This window comes from Chiloscyllium plagiosum, chromosome 12 (genome assembly GCF_004010195.1).
Source record: "Chiloscyllium plagiosum isolate BGI_BamShark_2017 chromosome 12, ASM401019v2, whole genome shotgun sequence".
NCBI classification, from domain to species: domain Eukaryota; kingdom Metazoa; phylum Chordata; class Chondrichthyes; order Orectolobiformes; family Hemiscylliidae; genus Chiloscyllium; species Chiloscyllium plagiosum.
Genome location: NC_057721.1, coordinates 77,766,205 through 77,779,772, shown reverse-complemented (window position 1 = coordinate 77,779,772; position 13,568 = coordinate 77,766,205). Strand labels below are relative to the sequence as shown.

The 13,568-nt window shown below is 43.1% G+C and overlaps 1 long non-coding RNA gene across 8 annotated transcripts in view; it reads left to right on the top strand.

The window, feature by feature from the left end:
- Positions 1–12,808, top strand: part of LOC122555422 — a 324,887-nt gene extending 312,079 nt beyond the window's left edge. For 7 of the 8 annotated variants that reach the window (XR_006313270.1, XR_006313266.1, XR_006313268.1 and 4 more), the window contains one exon: positions 8,113–10,999. This is a non-coding gene — a long non-coding RNA (uncharacterized LOC122555422). Of the gene's footprint in view, positions 1–8,112; positions 11,000–12,592 lie in introns of those variants that run through there. The other variant, XR_006313267.1, reaches the window with a different exon arrangement.
- The last annotated feature ends 760 nt before the right edge of the window (positions 12,809–13,568 follow it).

Below are 13,568 nucleotides of genomic sequence, written 5' to 3'. Positions count from 1 at the left end.
TTCTATAATGAAAACTGATGCAAAGCATTTATTCAATTCCTTTGCCATTTCCTGGTTGCCCATTATTAGTTCCAGAAGGAGTTAGCCTGGGAGTCCTAAACCTTGACTCCATGAAGTCTCATGGCAACAGCTCTCATGAGTACAGAAATCTCCTGCTGACTATGACACATGGGCACCACTGTATATGCGTATGCATATTAATTTACTGGCTACAAGAGAAGGACAGAGGCTCCTTCTGTGGGAAATTCACCTCCTGACTCCTCACCCTGTTCACTGTCTTCAAGATGCAAGCCGGGAATGTGATGCAGTACTCCCCACTTGCTTGGCTGAGTGCAGCTCCAGCAAGACTCAGGAAAGTTGACACCATTCAATACAAGGCAGCTGTTTTTTAGGCACATTCAGTCCTACCACTACCAACGTTCAGTAGTAGCAATGTGTACTGACTCCAAGATGTGGAAATTCGCCAAAGATCCTTTGACAGCACCTTTCAAACCCATGACCACTTCCATCTAGAAGGACAAAGGCAGCAGATAAATGGGAACACCCCCACCCCTGTAAGTTGCCTTCCAAGCCACTCACCATCCTGATAGGAAATCACAAGTGATAAGCTGGTCAAGAAGACATATGACATGCTTGCCCTCATCAGTTGGGGCACACAGTACAAAGACTAGCAAATCATGTTGCAAATGTATTGAACTTTATTTAGGCACATTTGGAATATTACATACAATTCAAGTTGCCAAACTACCAGAAGGAATGGAGGCATTGGAGACGGTACAGAAAAGGTTTATCAGGACATTGCTTGGTTTGAAGCTAGATTGGACAAACTTGGTTTATTTTCACTTGTGCAATGGAGGCTAAAGGATGATCTGATAGAGGTTTATAAAATTATGAGAGGCATGGACAGAATGGATGGTCAAAGTCCTTTTTCCAGGGTAGGAATGTTAATTACTAGGGGACATAGGTTTAAGGTAAAAGGGGAAAGGTTTAAGGACGACATGAGAAGCTAGTATTTTACATAGAGGGTGGGAAGTGCCTTGAATGCACTATCAGAGGAGATGATAGAAACAGACAAAATAGCAATGTTTAAGAGACACCTTGACAAAAATAGATAGGGAATAGAGAGATTTAGATTGTGTAAAGGTGTTTAGTTTAGAATGGCATCATGTGTCAGCACAGGCTTGGTTGACCGAAGGGCCTGGCCTGTTCTATTCTTTGATCTCTGTATGTCGCTGTCCCACCAGAGTCACTGAGTCAATCTCCTGGATTTCCCTCCCTAGCAGCTTTTTGGGTGCATCTGCTCCATAATGGACTGCAGCATTTAAGATGGCAGCTCACTATCACTTTCTCGAGGGCACCCAGGGTTAGACAATAAATGATTCCACAGCCAACAAAGCACACATCTCCTAAATGAAGAAAAGAAAGATCAGAACCTTGCTATTTGAGCCAGATTTATTGACATTGTGGACATCAAGGAATTCACAAGAATTCACTTACAAGTCCCTGTGACAAATCCCATCTATCAAATGGGGCAACACAGTGGCTCCGTGGTTAGCACTGCTGCCATACAGGGACCTGGGTTCAATTCCAGCCTTGGGCAGTTGTATAAAATTTGCCTGCTATCTCTGCATGGGATTCCCTTGGGTGCTCTGGTTTCTTCCCACAGTCCAAAGATATGCAGGTTAGATGGATTAGTCATGGGGAATGCAGGATTACAGGGATAGGCTGGGTCTGGGTGGAATGCTCTTTGGAGGGTTGGTGCAGATTCAATGGACCTAATGGCCTCGATCAGCATTGTAGGGGTCCTATGACTGGCAGGCTTTGAACCACTGCAGGCGGCAGTGGTCCTTACTAAATAGGTTCGGGACCAGTCAATGCCTCTGTGCAGCCAATCCCCAATACTGAAGCATCAGTACCCAACCCCTTATACACTTGTGGAGAAATAAATAATACTGCTCATTACTGAGGAGTGCAGGCTGGGTGGTGGACTAATCAACTTAAACTCAACAAGTGAGGTTACTGCTAGAGTTCTGGAGATTGGCATTCGCTAAATAAAATGGTGGAATATCAGCTGAATCCTCCTACTTTGTGTTTCAATATTTAAATGTTGAATCCTCAAGGATTCTTTGTCAACGTGTTTTGTTTAAGATACCCTCATTGCTTATTTCTGAAGCCTCTTCAAAATGACTGTAAATCTGTCACCTGTGATTAATTGTGTTTCTGGAGGTTTCATCTCATGACCTCCCCTTCCCCACCCACCCATGGTCCACTCAATAGTCAGTCACACCTCCATCTGTATGAGACACTGCAGTCTGTCATCAATTAAAAATCAAAATGACTCAGCTAACTGGATCATGCTTGCCTGTCAGCCAAACGGTTATTTTCTTTCCATTTTGAAAACTTTTATATTTGCTAAAAAGTTTTATTTAATCCTTCAATGGGATGTAGACATTGCCAGTAAGGATAACATTTATTTGCCCAAAGCAGAAATGCCCCTTAATCCATGTGGCTTGCTTAGCCATTTCAGGATCTACTTAAGAATCAGCTACATTGATATGGGTCTGGAGTTATATGTAGGCCAGACCTGAAAGCAAGGAAGATTTCCTTCCCTAAAAGATGTTGATGAATCTTTGCCAAAATCGATGAGAGTTTTATCTCACCATTATTTAGAACATAGGAGCAGGAGTAGGCCATTCAGCCTTCCTAGCTCGCCGCCATTCAACATTCTCATGGCTGTTCCTCCAACTCAGTCCCCTGTTCCTGCTTTCTCCCCATACCCTTTGATCCCTTTAATCCTGAGAACTATATATAACTCCTTCTTGAAAACATTCAATGTTTTGGCCTCAACTGCTTTCTATAGCAGAGAATTCCATGGGCTCACCATTGTCTGGATGAACAAATATCTCTTCATCTCAACCCTAAATGTCCTACCCCATATCCTTAAACTGTGACCCCTGATTCTGGACTCCCCAGTTACTGAGAACAACCATCCCACATTTACTCTGTCTTGTCCTGTTAGAACTTTATCGCTATCTCTGAGATCCCCACTCAATCTTCTAAACTCCAGAATATAGACCTAACTGATCCAGCCTCCCTTCATATGTCAGTGCTGCCATCCCAGGAATTAGTCTGGGAAATCTCTTTGCAAGTTATTGAGACCAACTTTAAATGGAATTTAATTTCCAAAATTTGCTGTGCTTTCATGTTCTCTGAGTGGAGCCTGGGTTTCTAGATGTGACATCACCACTATCTCCTCTCGTATTGATGTGGAGGTGCCATGTTGGACTGGGGTAGCCAAAGTCACACAACACCAAGTTATAGTTTGACAGATTTATTTAAAATCAAAACTTTCGGAGCGCTGTTCCATCACAGGTGATATGAGCACAGAAAGCTCGCGATTTCAAATAAACCTGTTGGTCTGTAATCTGGTGTCATGTGACTTCTGACTGTATCCTCTAGTTATCAAATAGTTTCTTTGAGAGGATTTTTTTTAAATGCCCCTGTGATTTTCCTGCACTGTTTCACACACAAACCATTGAGTAGGAGATTGACCTTCAGTTCCTGAAAAGTACAAGCTAATCCTAGAATGTTGGCAGCACTATATCATTATCATCTGAAATGGCCGTGTTCCCCAAATTCTGGATTCTTACAAATCCTGGATTTCCATCACTCAGTTGTCGATTGTGCCAATAGCTTTGAAAGCCTTGAGGTCCAAAATGCCTTCCTTAATCCTCTCCACCTCTTTACCACCGGTGCTCTTTGAAGACACTGCTTAGAACCTACTGCTTTGTTCATCATTGATCCTGGCTTCTTCACATTGGCTTGATGTCAGTTGTTGTCAGATTGCCTGTCTGTGAAGCACCTTGAGATGTTTCACTAAGTCTCTGGTAGGAGCAAGTACAGGATGCACAAGTAGTTACACATGTAGAAAGGTGACGTTCGGTGGAAGTTTCTGAAATAGGAAGGGATTGCAGCTGAAACAGGTCCTGTTGTTGTATCCCATCAGGGACATGGGTACCTGGTAAGTAGGACTCGATGTAATATAGGAGACGGGCTGCCAGAGCTTTCAATGAACTGAGGTCCAAAGAGGGTGGAGAAGATAGAGAGACCATCCAGGATAGCATTGGGAATATCTGAAACAGACTGAGAAATGGTTGAGGACAATCTATGAGAAAGCCCTGGTCTGTATCAGCCAGCTCCACATTGCTGAATTTGCTGTGCTTGCATGTTCTCCATGTGTAGCCTGTGTGTCTAGATGTAACAATTTATTAATTGATGCATCTGACATTTAGGGTCTGTATTGACCTCTTAGATATTACTGATTGTTCTAATACCAGAATAAAATATTTATATAAATTTAATAATCTAAACTCTGTTCCCACCACAGAAAGATGAAGAGTTGAATTAGTTTCACTAAATGCAATCTGGTTTGTCAATATTGGGTGCTGATACAAACCAAAGTGATTCAGTTTGTGGTGTTGGTATTTTGTGTTCCAGATCTTCTAAGGAGGTAAGACCTGGAGTAATCTGTAGAATGAGATGTTGATATGATCCTGTGTGCACCCTACCTAGTCTCTGGGAAGGGTCCATGTTGAATTAGACCAGCTCAAGCTAATGTCAAATTCACTAAGATGGAAGAGTACCAATGGCACTCTCATTCAGCCATTTTTATTTGTCTGTTAACTCCACCTGAGGAACAGCAGGTGACAAGAGTCTCTCCCTCACTGTTCTGCATCAACTTCCATTTGCAGTTCACCGGAGATAGATTCATGAGCAACTCTCAAGTCACTGCCATTGTTCTGGTTAGCCAGTAGGAGGTGGCAGAGAGAAGAAGAAGCAGGAGAGAGATAGAAGAGGAGAGGGGAAGCAGAGAAAGAAGAGCAAGAGAAAACAATGTTAAGTGAAAGATAAGTGATTGGACAAAGAAATGAGCAAGGAAGAAGGGAAAAAGAGAATCCTGGGCTGTTCAAAAATGAAAATAGAAGATCAGTTTATAGTCTAGTTAATGTCTTGGTTTAAAATCATCTTCTGAGTGATATTAGGACAAGCCTCAATTTGTATAACCAAATACAGCTTGTGAAGCCAGTGCTGCAAGAGGGATCAACTGAGGGAAAGGCCAAGAAAAATAAAATGAAAGTAGAACGATCAAAAAGGAGAGAGGAAACAGTAAACGATGTAGGAAGAAAAGAAAGGATGAAACTAATTTGAGAGCAGGAAATAGAAAGCAAAGGGGAGAGAGATGGAAAGCAGTAAAGACAAAGAAAGAGGGTAAGAATGGTGTGAAAGAGTCATGAGGTACAGCATCCCTCGTTCTGCTGGCATGCTTCAGGAATTTGAATCTTCTCAGTAACCTCGATGTCACTAGAAGCAGTGGGAATATTTCTGTGTGTTGGGGTGATAAGGCCAGTCACCAGACTCCTTCGGAATGTTAACAGAGGTTGTTTTGTTTGAAATTGTGCTCAGATGCACTTTTTTGTTTCTTAATTGGGTGAGAGTTCACTCAGCTTTTTTTTCAGCGTGGTTCAAGGTTTTTTGTTGGGAGTCTGAGCCAAATCTTCTGGTCAGCATCAGAACCCCCTTTTCTTTTCTCCAATGGTTACCAAACAAGAAAAATGAACAACTTGCCTCCCGCCGATTTTTATGACTTTTTTCAGATGCCCTTCTGCACCCAAAAGAGAATCTGTGCAGAGGCCGTGCCCCCTCTATATGGCACTGGCTGCTGTATCCCGATACGCTCCAGGAGTCTGCAGCGTGTCAGTGTGAGTGCGTGAGTTTATGAGTGAAGGTGTGAAGGTATGTGCAAGGTGGTGAGTTAAGAGGGTAAAGGCGTAAGGTGGGCAAGGTAAGGGGCGGGAGACTAGCGTGCAGCTAATTAGGGTGTTGGGTGATTAGGTCGTGGCTAGGCTAGGTGGCAGGGTGGTAAGTAGACAGGGTGGCTGGGGGTGGCGGGGGTGTTGAGACAGGAGTTGGGAGGGCTCGGGGGAGTCAGTTGTCAAGGGAGGTGTTACGGAATTGGAGGTAGATTGAAGGTTTTTCTAGGGTTGGGGTGATTCAGATTGATACAGTCAGAGCAGGTTGGGTCATGGGGGGTTGCATCGCAGGGTGGGATAGAGGGGGGAGTGAAATTGGATCATGGAAGATGGTCACAGTGTTTGGAGAGGGGAGGATATGTGATCAGCAGGAATGTGTGTGTGTGTGTATGGAGAGGAGGGGGTCAACTGTATAGTTCCCCAGGAGCTACAGATGGTTTTCATCTGTCTAAGAGGCACAATTCAGAATGGTTAGAATATATGGAAGTCTCCTAAGTCCCCAAGTCTAATTCAACTTGAGAGGATGAAGCTAAGTCCAAGGCAGTTGTAGAATGTTTAAAGACATGGCTAAGCACTTTCCCTAGAATCAATATATTAGATCCCCAACATGATGAGGCTACTAAGGAGCCCCTGGTGTGTTGTTTTTGGGGATACGTCCATTCTTCAGTCATCCAGAGATGACAAAATCTGAGTCCAAACGTTGTGATATTTCAGCAAACCTATTTAGTGTGAGCGAGGAGCACCAGTCTTTTCTGTGCCTTTTTTGTACTCTTTTCATTTGACAAGATTCCAGGGATACCTTTCACTCCATTCCACTGAGCATCAACAAATTATTTGTCCTGAGGGTATCTCGAGCCAAGTTCATCGGCAAAGTGCAATCTCAGGCTTGGCTCAGTGAATAACTCTTCAGTTTCTGAGTCTAAAGATTTGAGTTGAACTCCAGAGACAAACTCATTATCCAGGCTGATTCTCCCTGTGGTAGTATTGTGGGAGTTGTTCCCTACCCCCCCGTATGTGAGATGTAAGGATAAGATTAAATCAAAGTCATGTACAAGATCCCAACAATGTTTGATGAGGCAAAGTAAATATGGGAGATTTGTTCTTTATCTAACCCCATACTGCCCAAGGGGTGTTGGATGGGGACAGCTTTACTTTCAGTTTATTTTCATTTTAAAAGAGTAGAGAGAGCTTTACACAGCCGCAAATGTCATGCTGTCCCTGTCCTAGGAGTATCTGATGGGGACAATGTCAAGGAAGCTTTACTTTCAGTTTACTTTCAAATTAAAAGAGTAGAGGGAGATTTAATTCATATCTGACCCTATGCCATACCTGCTTCGGGAGTGTTTGATAGGGGCAGTGTTGACGATGATCTACTGAATATCTAACTCAATGCTGAACATGGCCTGGAAATTTGAAATCATGTTGTGTTGAGGAAGCTTTACTCTGTATCTAACCCTGTGCTGTCCCTGTCCTGGGAGTGTTGATGAGGGCAATACTGAGGAAATTTACATACTCTTTAAAAGAGTAGAGGGAGCTTTACTCTATAGCTGATGGGTCCAGTGTCGAGGAAGCTTTACTTTCAGTGTGAAAGTGGAGAGGCAGTCTTATTCTGTATGTAATCCTTTATTATAACTTTCCTGGGAATGTCTGTAGAAGAAGCTTTAGTTTGAGTTTCAAAGAGTAGATAGAGCTTTGATCTTTATCTACGTTTGATGGGAACTGTGTGGAGGGAGATTTACTTGCAGTTTAGAAAGAGTCGAAGAGGCTTTACTCTGTATCTAGCCCCATGCTGTGCCTACCTTGAGAGTGTTTCATGGGACAGTATAGAATAAGTTTTACTCCACACCTCTGCTAGAAAATGGAAGGGAACGGTTTATGAGAAGACTTTACCCATCTGCAGTCTTAAACAGTCAGGAGAATTTTGAAGGTTAATGTAATTATCGGGTTAATGCTGATGAAGGAATATTCTCGCTGCTGAAGAACACTGGCAGTGACTGTCAAGCAGCTGCAGATGTGACAGTCAAATATTCAGACAGTCACCTGAGGATTATCAGTGTGTGCCAAATGAATCACAGGACTGACACCTTAGCATCTGCAAGAACTGTCTCACTGAATGAATCTATTTTGTTCGCAAAATCCCAGAAAATCCTGAATTTATTCTTGTCCCCTGTTTGAAGGACGCTTTTCATCTGTTCACACACTACTGTGAAATGGCAGCAGTGACGAACCACTGATTAAATGTGTCTTGAGACCTCTTCTTTTTCTCTTTTAAAAATAACTAATTTTCTCTTCGTTTTTGCAGCACTGCCGTGCGGGTGTTCGAGCGTTGCCATGGTTACTGGCCTCCTGCTCACTCGCCTGAAGAGTCCAGATGAAAATTGGCTTGTCAGTCAGTGAGGGGCTCACTGCAGTGCCACAGTTTGCATCAGGCACCCTGGGGTGTGTACCTCAGTCTCCCGGTGTTACAGGATAATGGATATTCTGTACATCTCATACTCCGTTCCGTGATTCCCTCCCAAAGCAAGAATATCGCACCTCAGTTAAAAATAATGAATTCACAACATTCGGGTCTCATGAATCACTTCAAGTAGAAAGCAATACCTTACTATGCAGCCTTGAGGTTTGAGGAGCTTCCATCGTTACGACAGGGTTGAAGTTTCTATATTGCTATTTCAAAGAGAAGCCTGGGGAGTCATCCTCAGTGCTTCCGGGCATTATTTATCCCTCAACCAACCTGACTAAAAATGGAATTCTATTTATGGGACCTCCATGAGCATGGATCAGCTTCCACGTCACCATTGTAACTGCTGTTCACAAAGGCCATGGCCTGTTGACTATTAATCCAGAGATCTGGGGAATATTCTGGGCACCTGGGTTCAAATCCCACTGTGGCAGGTATCGGAATTCAACAAAAATCTGGAACTAAAAGTCTAATGTTGACAATTGTTTGGGAAAACCCATTTGGCTCACTAATTTCCTTTAGGGAAGGTAACTGCTATCCTTACTAAGTCTGCATGTGACCCAGAGCAATATGATCGATTCTCTGCCTAGAATTAGACACAGTCTTTCAGCTGAGGTCTGACCAGAGACTCTTGATGATAGGGTGGAGAGCATGGGAATGTGAAATAGGCTGGAGTTGGAGGACTATAGTGAAATGAAAGGAATTGGATTGGAACAGGTTATGGGATTAGGATGGGATGAGACTCTGAAAAGATTTACTATTCACAGCTTTTTTTTATTCACTCATGGGACATGGCCGTGCTGCCTGGCGAGCATTTGATGCCCATCCCTAGTTGCCCTTGAGAAAGTGGTGGTGAACCCCTGCAGTCCACGTCCAGTAGGTAGACCCACAATGTCTTTCGGGAGGGAATTCCAGAACTTATGATATAATACCACTGAAGGAAAAGTGATATATTTCCAATTCAGAATGGTGAGTGGCTTGGAGGGGAACTTGCAGTCAGTGGTTGTCCACCTAGATGGAATTGGTTTTGCGTTTGGAAAGTTCTGTCTGAGGATCTTTAGTGAATTTATACTGTGCATCTTGTAGGTAGTACATACAGCTGCAACTGAGCTTCGATGGTATTCTTTGAGTGGATGTTTGTGGATGTGGTGGCAATCAAGGGAGCTGCTTTTTCCTGGATGGTGTCAAGCTTCTTGAGTGTTGTTGGGGCTGCACTCATCCAAGCAAGTGGGGAGTATTCCAAGTGCTGTCAAGTGGTGCTTGCAGGAGAATTGGATTTAGGAGGAAATGGGATCACGGTGATACCATTTATTCAACAAGAGAAATGTAATATTCATATGGCAACTTTATATTTGTATAGCATCTATAATGTAAAGAAAATCCCAGGTTCTTCACAGAAGCATTATAAAAGAATATATGATACTACTTCGCCTTAGGAGTTTGGTCAAATTGCCAAGAATTTGGTCAAAGAAGTTGGTTTTAAGATGTGTTGTAAAACAGGAGAGAAGGGCAGAGAGGTATGGAAGCAAAGCAGCTGAAAGCATGGTCACCCATGGTGAATTAATACAGAAAATGTAATGGAGGCCAGATTTAGTGCAAGTGCAAGTATTCTGGAGGGCACCTACATATGAATTAGGAACAGACGTAGGCCACTCGGCCTGTCAGCCCCTCGTACCTGCTCTGCTGTTCAACAAGATCACGGCTGATTGGATTATTCCACCATATTCTCGACAACCTTTCACCCTTTGTTTATCAAGAATCTTGAAAAATATTCAAGCACTCTGCCTCTGCCATCTTTAGAGAGAGTTCCAAAAACTCTCAACCCTTTGGCTGTGAAACAGTTCAGCTTATCCGTCTTAAATGGGAGATCCCTTATATTGAAACAGTCACCCCAGTTCTAAATTCTCCCACAAGAAGAAAAATTCCTTTTCACATCTATCCTGTCAAGACCCCTTTAGATCTAATAATTTTCAATCAAGTCCAGTCTTACTTGTCTAAACTCCTGTAGATGCAGGAGCCTGTCCAACTTTTTCTTACAAGCCAATCTGCCCATTCCACATAACCTTTTCTGAACTGTTTTGATGGGGGCTAAAGGAGATTAGAGAGTTAGGAAAGGATAAAACCTCAGAGGGATTTGAAACCAAAAGGAAGGGAATTTTCAAAACAAGACTAGGTGTCAAAAGCAAGAATGGGGTGAGTTGAGACACAGAGTTCTGCATGATCCCAAATTTGCATTGGTGGGAAGGGTAGACTGTTTGGGACCAGTCAGGAGTTCATTGAAGTAGTTGAGTCCAGCGGTAACAAAGGCACAGATGAGGATTTCAGCAGTGAATCAGCTGTGGATGAGCAGAGTCTGGTGGGATTAAGAGGGTGGAAATAGGTGGATTTGGTGATGGTATGGACATGTGACTGGAAGCTCATTCTGCGACTGAACATGACTCCAAGATTGAGGCTTGATAGTCTCAAACTGTCACTTAGGGAGAGGGATGAGGAGCAGAATATGGAGCAAGGGTAGAAAACCAATGGTTTCTGTCTTCCCAATATTTAATTGGAGGAAATTTCTGTACATCCAATATTGGAATCACTAAAAGTAAACTGGTAATTTAGCAAAAATGGAAGAAAAATGCTGATACTTAGCTTTTGATCTTGCAATTGACAGTGAAGAAGGTTACCTCAGATTCCTGAAGAAGGGCTTATGCCCGAAACGTCGATTCTCCTGTTCCTTGGATGCTGCCTGATCTGCTGTGCTTTTCCAGCAACACATTTTCAGCTACCTCAGATTACAACAGGATCTTGATCAAATGGGTTTGAGGAGTGGCAGATGGAGTTTAATTTAGATAAGTGCGAGGTGTTGCAGTTTCGGAAAGCAAATCTTAGCAGGACTTATACACTTAATGGTAAGATCATAGGGAGTGTTACTGAACAAAGACACCTTGGAGAGCACGTTCATAGCTCCTTGAAAGTAGAGTCACAGGTAGATAGGATAGTGAAGAAGGCATTTGGTATGTTTTCCTGTATTGGTCAGAGTGTTGAGTACAGGAATTGAGAGGTCATGTTGCGGCTATACAGGACGTTGGTTATGCCAATTGTGTGCAATTTTGGTCTCCTTCCTTTTGGAAGGATGTTGTGAAACTTACAAGGGTTCAGAAAAGATTTACAAGGATGTTGCCAGGGTTGGAGGATTTGACCTATAGGAGAGGCTGAACAGGCTGGGGCTGTTTTTTCCTGGAGCGTCGGAGGCTGAGGGGTGACCACATAGAGGTTTATAAAATCATGAAGAGCATGGCTAGGGTAAATAGAGAAGGTCTTTTCCCTGGGGTGGGGGTGTCCAGAACTAGAGGGCATAGGTTTAGGGTGAGAGGGGAAAGATATAAAAGAGACCTAAGGGGCAACTTTTTCACGCAGAGGGTTGTGCATGTATGAAATGAGCTGTCAGAGGAAGTGGTAGAGGCTGGAACAATTACAGCATTTAAAAGGCATCTGGATGGGTATATGAATAGGAAGGGTTTGGAGGGATATGGGCAGGGTGCTGGCAGGTGGGACTAGATTGGGTGGGATATCTGGTCGGCATGGACAGGTTGGACCGAAGGATCTATTCCTGTGCTGTACATCTCTAGGACTCTCTAATTCTAAATATAAATTCTCATGTAATGTGGCTGCATAACAGTGTGATAGTTTGCTATTCCATTATCTGCACTGAAATATCAGTATCTGCACACATGATCATGTTTCAGTAACCCTGGATTTTGCTTTGCTTTAGCTTGTCCATGTTTTAGAATTGTCAGATTTTAATTTCTCACTCAGCAACACTTTTATTTGAAGTGTTTTTCTCTCTCTGCATCTGCAGTAATTGGAATTCCTGACGATTAACACTTTCTGGAGATCTCCACTGCGAGAGAGAGAGAGAGCAACACCTTGCCCAAATGAGTCTCCTTCTCTTGTTAAATTTTAATGCATCAACTGTGAGAATAAACAGTAGTCTGCACAATCTCTGAAGCAGAGAGAGAGAGAGAGAGTGCTCCATCACCTACAGTACCCAATAGTACCTTCAACCTTCTGTCCTGAGTCAGCCACATTGTCACCGCTACCCTCCCCCCACCACCACCACCACCACCTGTCCCCACCAACCCCCAACATCTCCAAAACACAGATAGAAGGGATACCATTGAAACTGAAAGCAGGTGAGCCATGAAACTTGCAAGTCAGAACAAAAACTCAGGTATTCATGGTAAGATTATTGATGTTTTCCCTGTGTACATTTCTACCTTACATGCAGAGTGTATTGGTGCAAGGTAATTGTTTTGTCCCTTTTTTTCCTCAGCTCAAGAAAAGGACTGTTGCTAGTGGAGACTTCTGTTGATCTATATTGATCAGATAACCCATCCATCTGACCTGTACTTCACCCGTGAGACCAGTCTGCGACATCAACAGGAGGTTTGTTTCTCTTAGACGATAAGATGTATGGGAGCAGAATTAGGCCAGTCGGCCCATCAATGCTATCCACCATTCGATCATGGTTGATATGTTTCTCAACCCTATTTTCTTGCCTTCTCCCCCATAACTCTCTTACTAATCAAGAGCCCATCTGTCAATATCATAAATATACTCAATGACTTGGCCTCCACAGCCTACTGTCGTATGAATTCCACAGATTCACCACCCTCTGGCTGAAGAAATTCCTCTTCATCTAAGTTCTAAAGGGGTCTCACTTCACTCTGAGACTGTACCCTTGGGCAGTTATCTTCTCCACATGCACTCTATTGAGGTGTCTCAGTATTCTGTAACTTTCAGTCAGATCCCTCCCATCCTTCTGAACTCCAGAGTCCTCAGCTCCTCCTTGTATAACAAGCCCTTCAACCCTGCAATCATTCATGTAAACCTCCTGTGATCTCCCTCCGGTGCCAGTACATCCTTCCTTCCAATAATATTCCAAATGCAGCTTTGTACAACCTGAGCAGTATATCCCTACTGTTGTACTCCCGCTCTCTCAAACATCCTTTGGACATCTTTTCCAGTGACCTTGTTGTTTGCCAATTGTCTCTCCTCCTATCGAGGATATATTGACTCAGAGTCATACGGTGATACAGCATAGAATGAGGCCATTCAACTCATTCATGCCTGTGTCAGCTCTTTGAAAGTACTTTCCAATTAGCTCCACATCTCCTACTCATTCCCCATAGCCAGGAAGTCTTTTCCTTCCTGTCCCTTTTGAAGTTACAACTGAACCCAACTTTGCCAATTTCAAGCAACTTTAGATGGATCGTTTTATTCTTCAATACATATTTCACCAGATACTT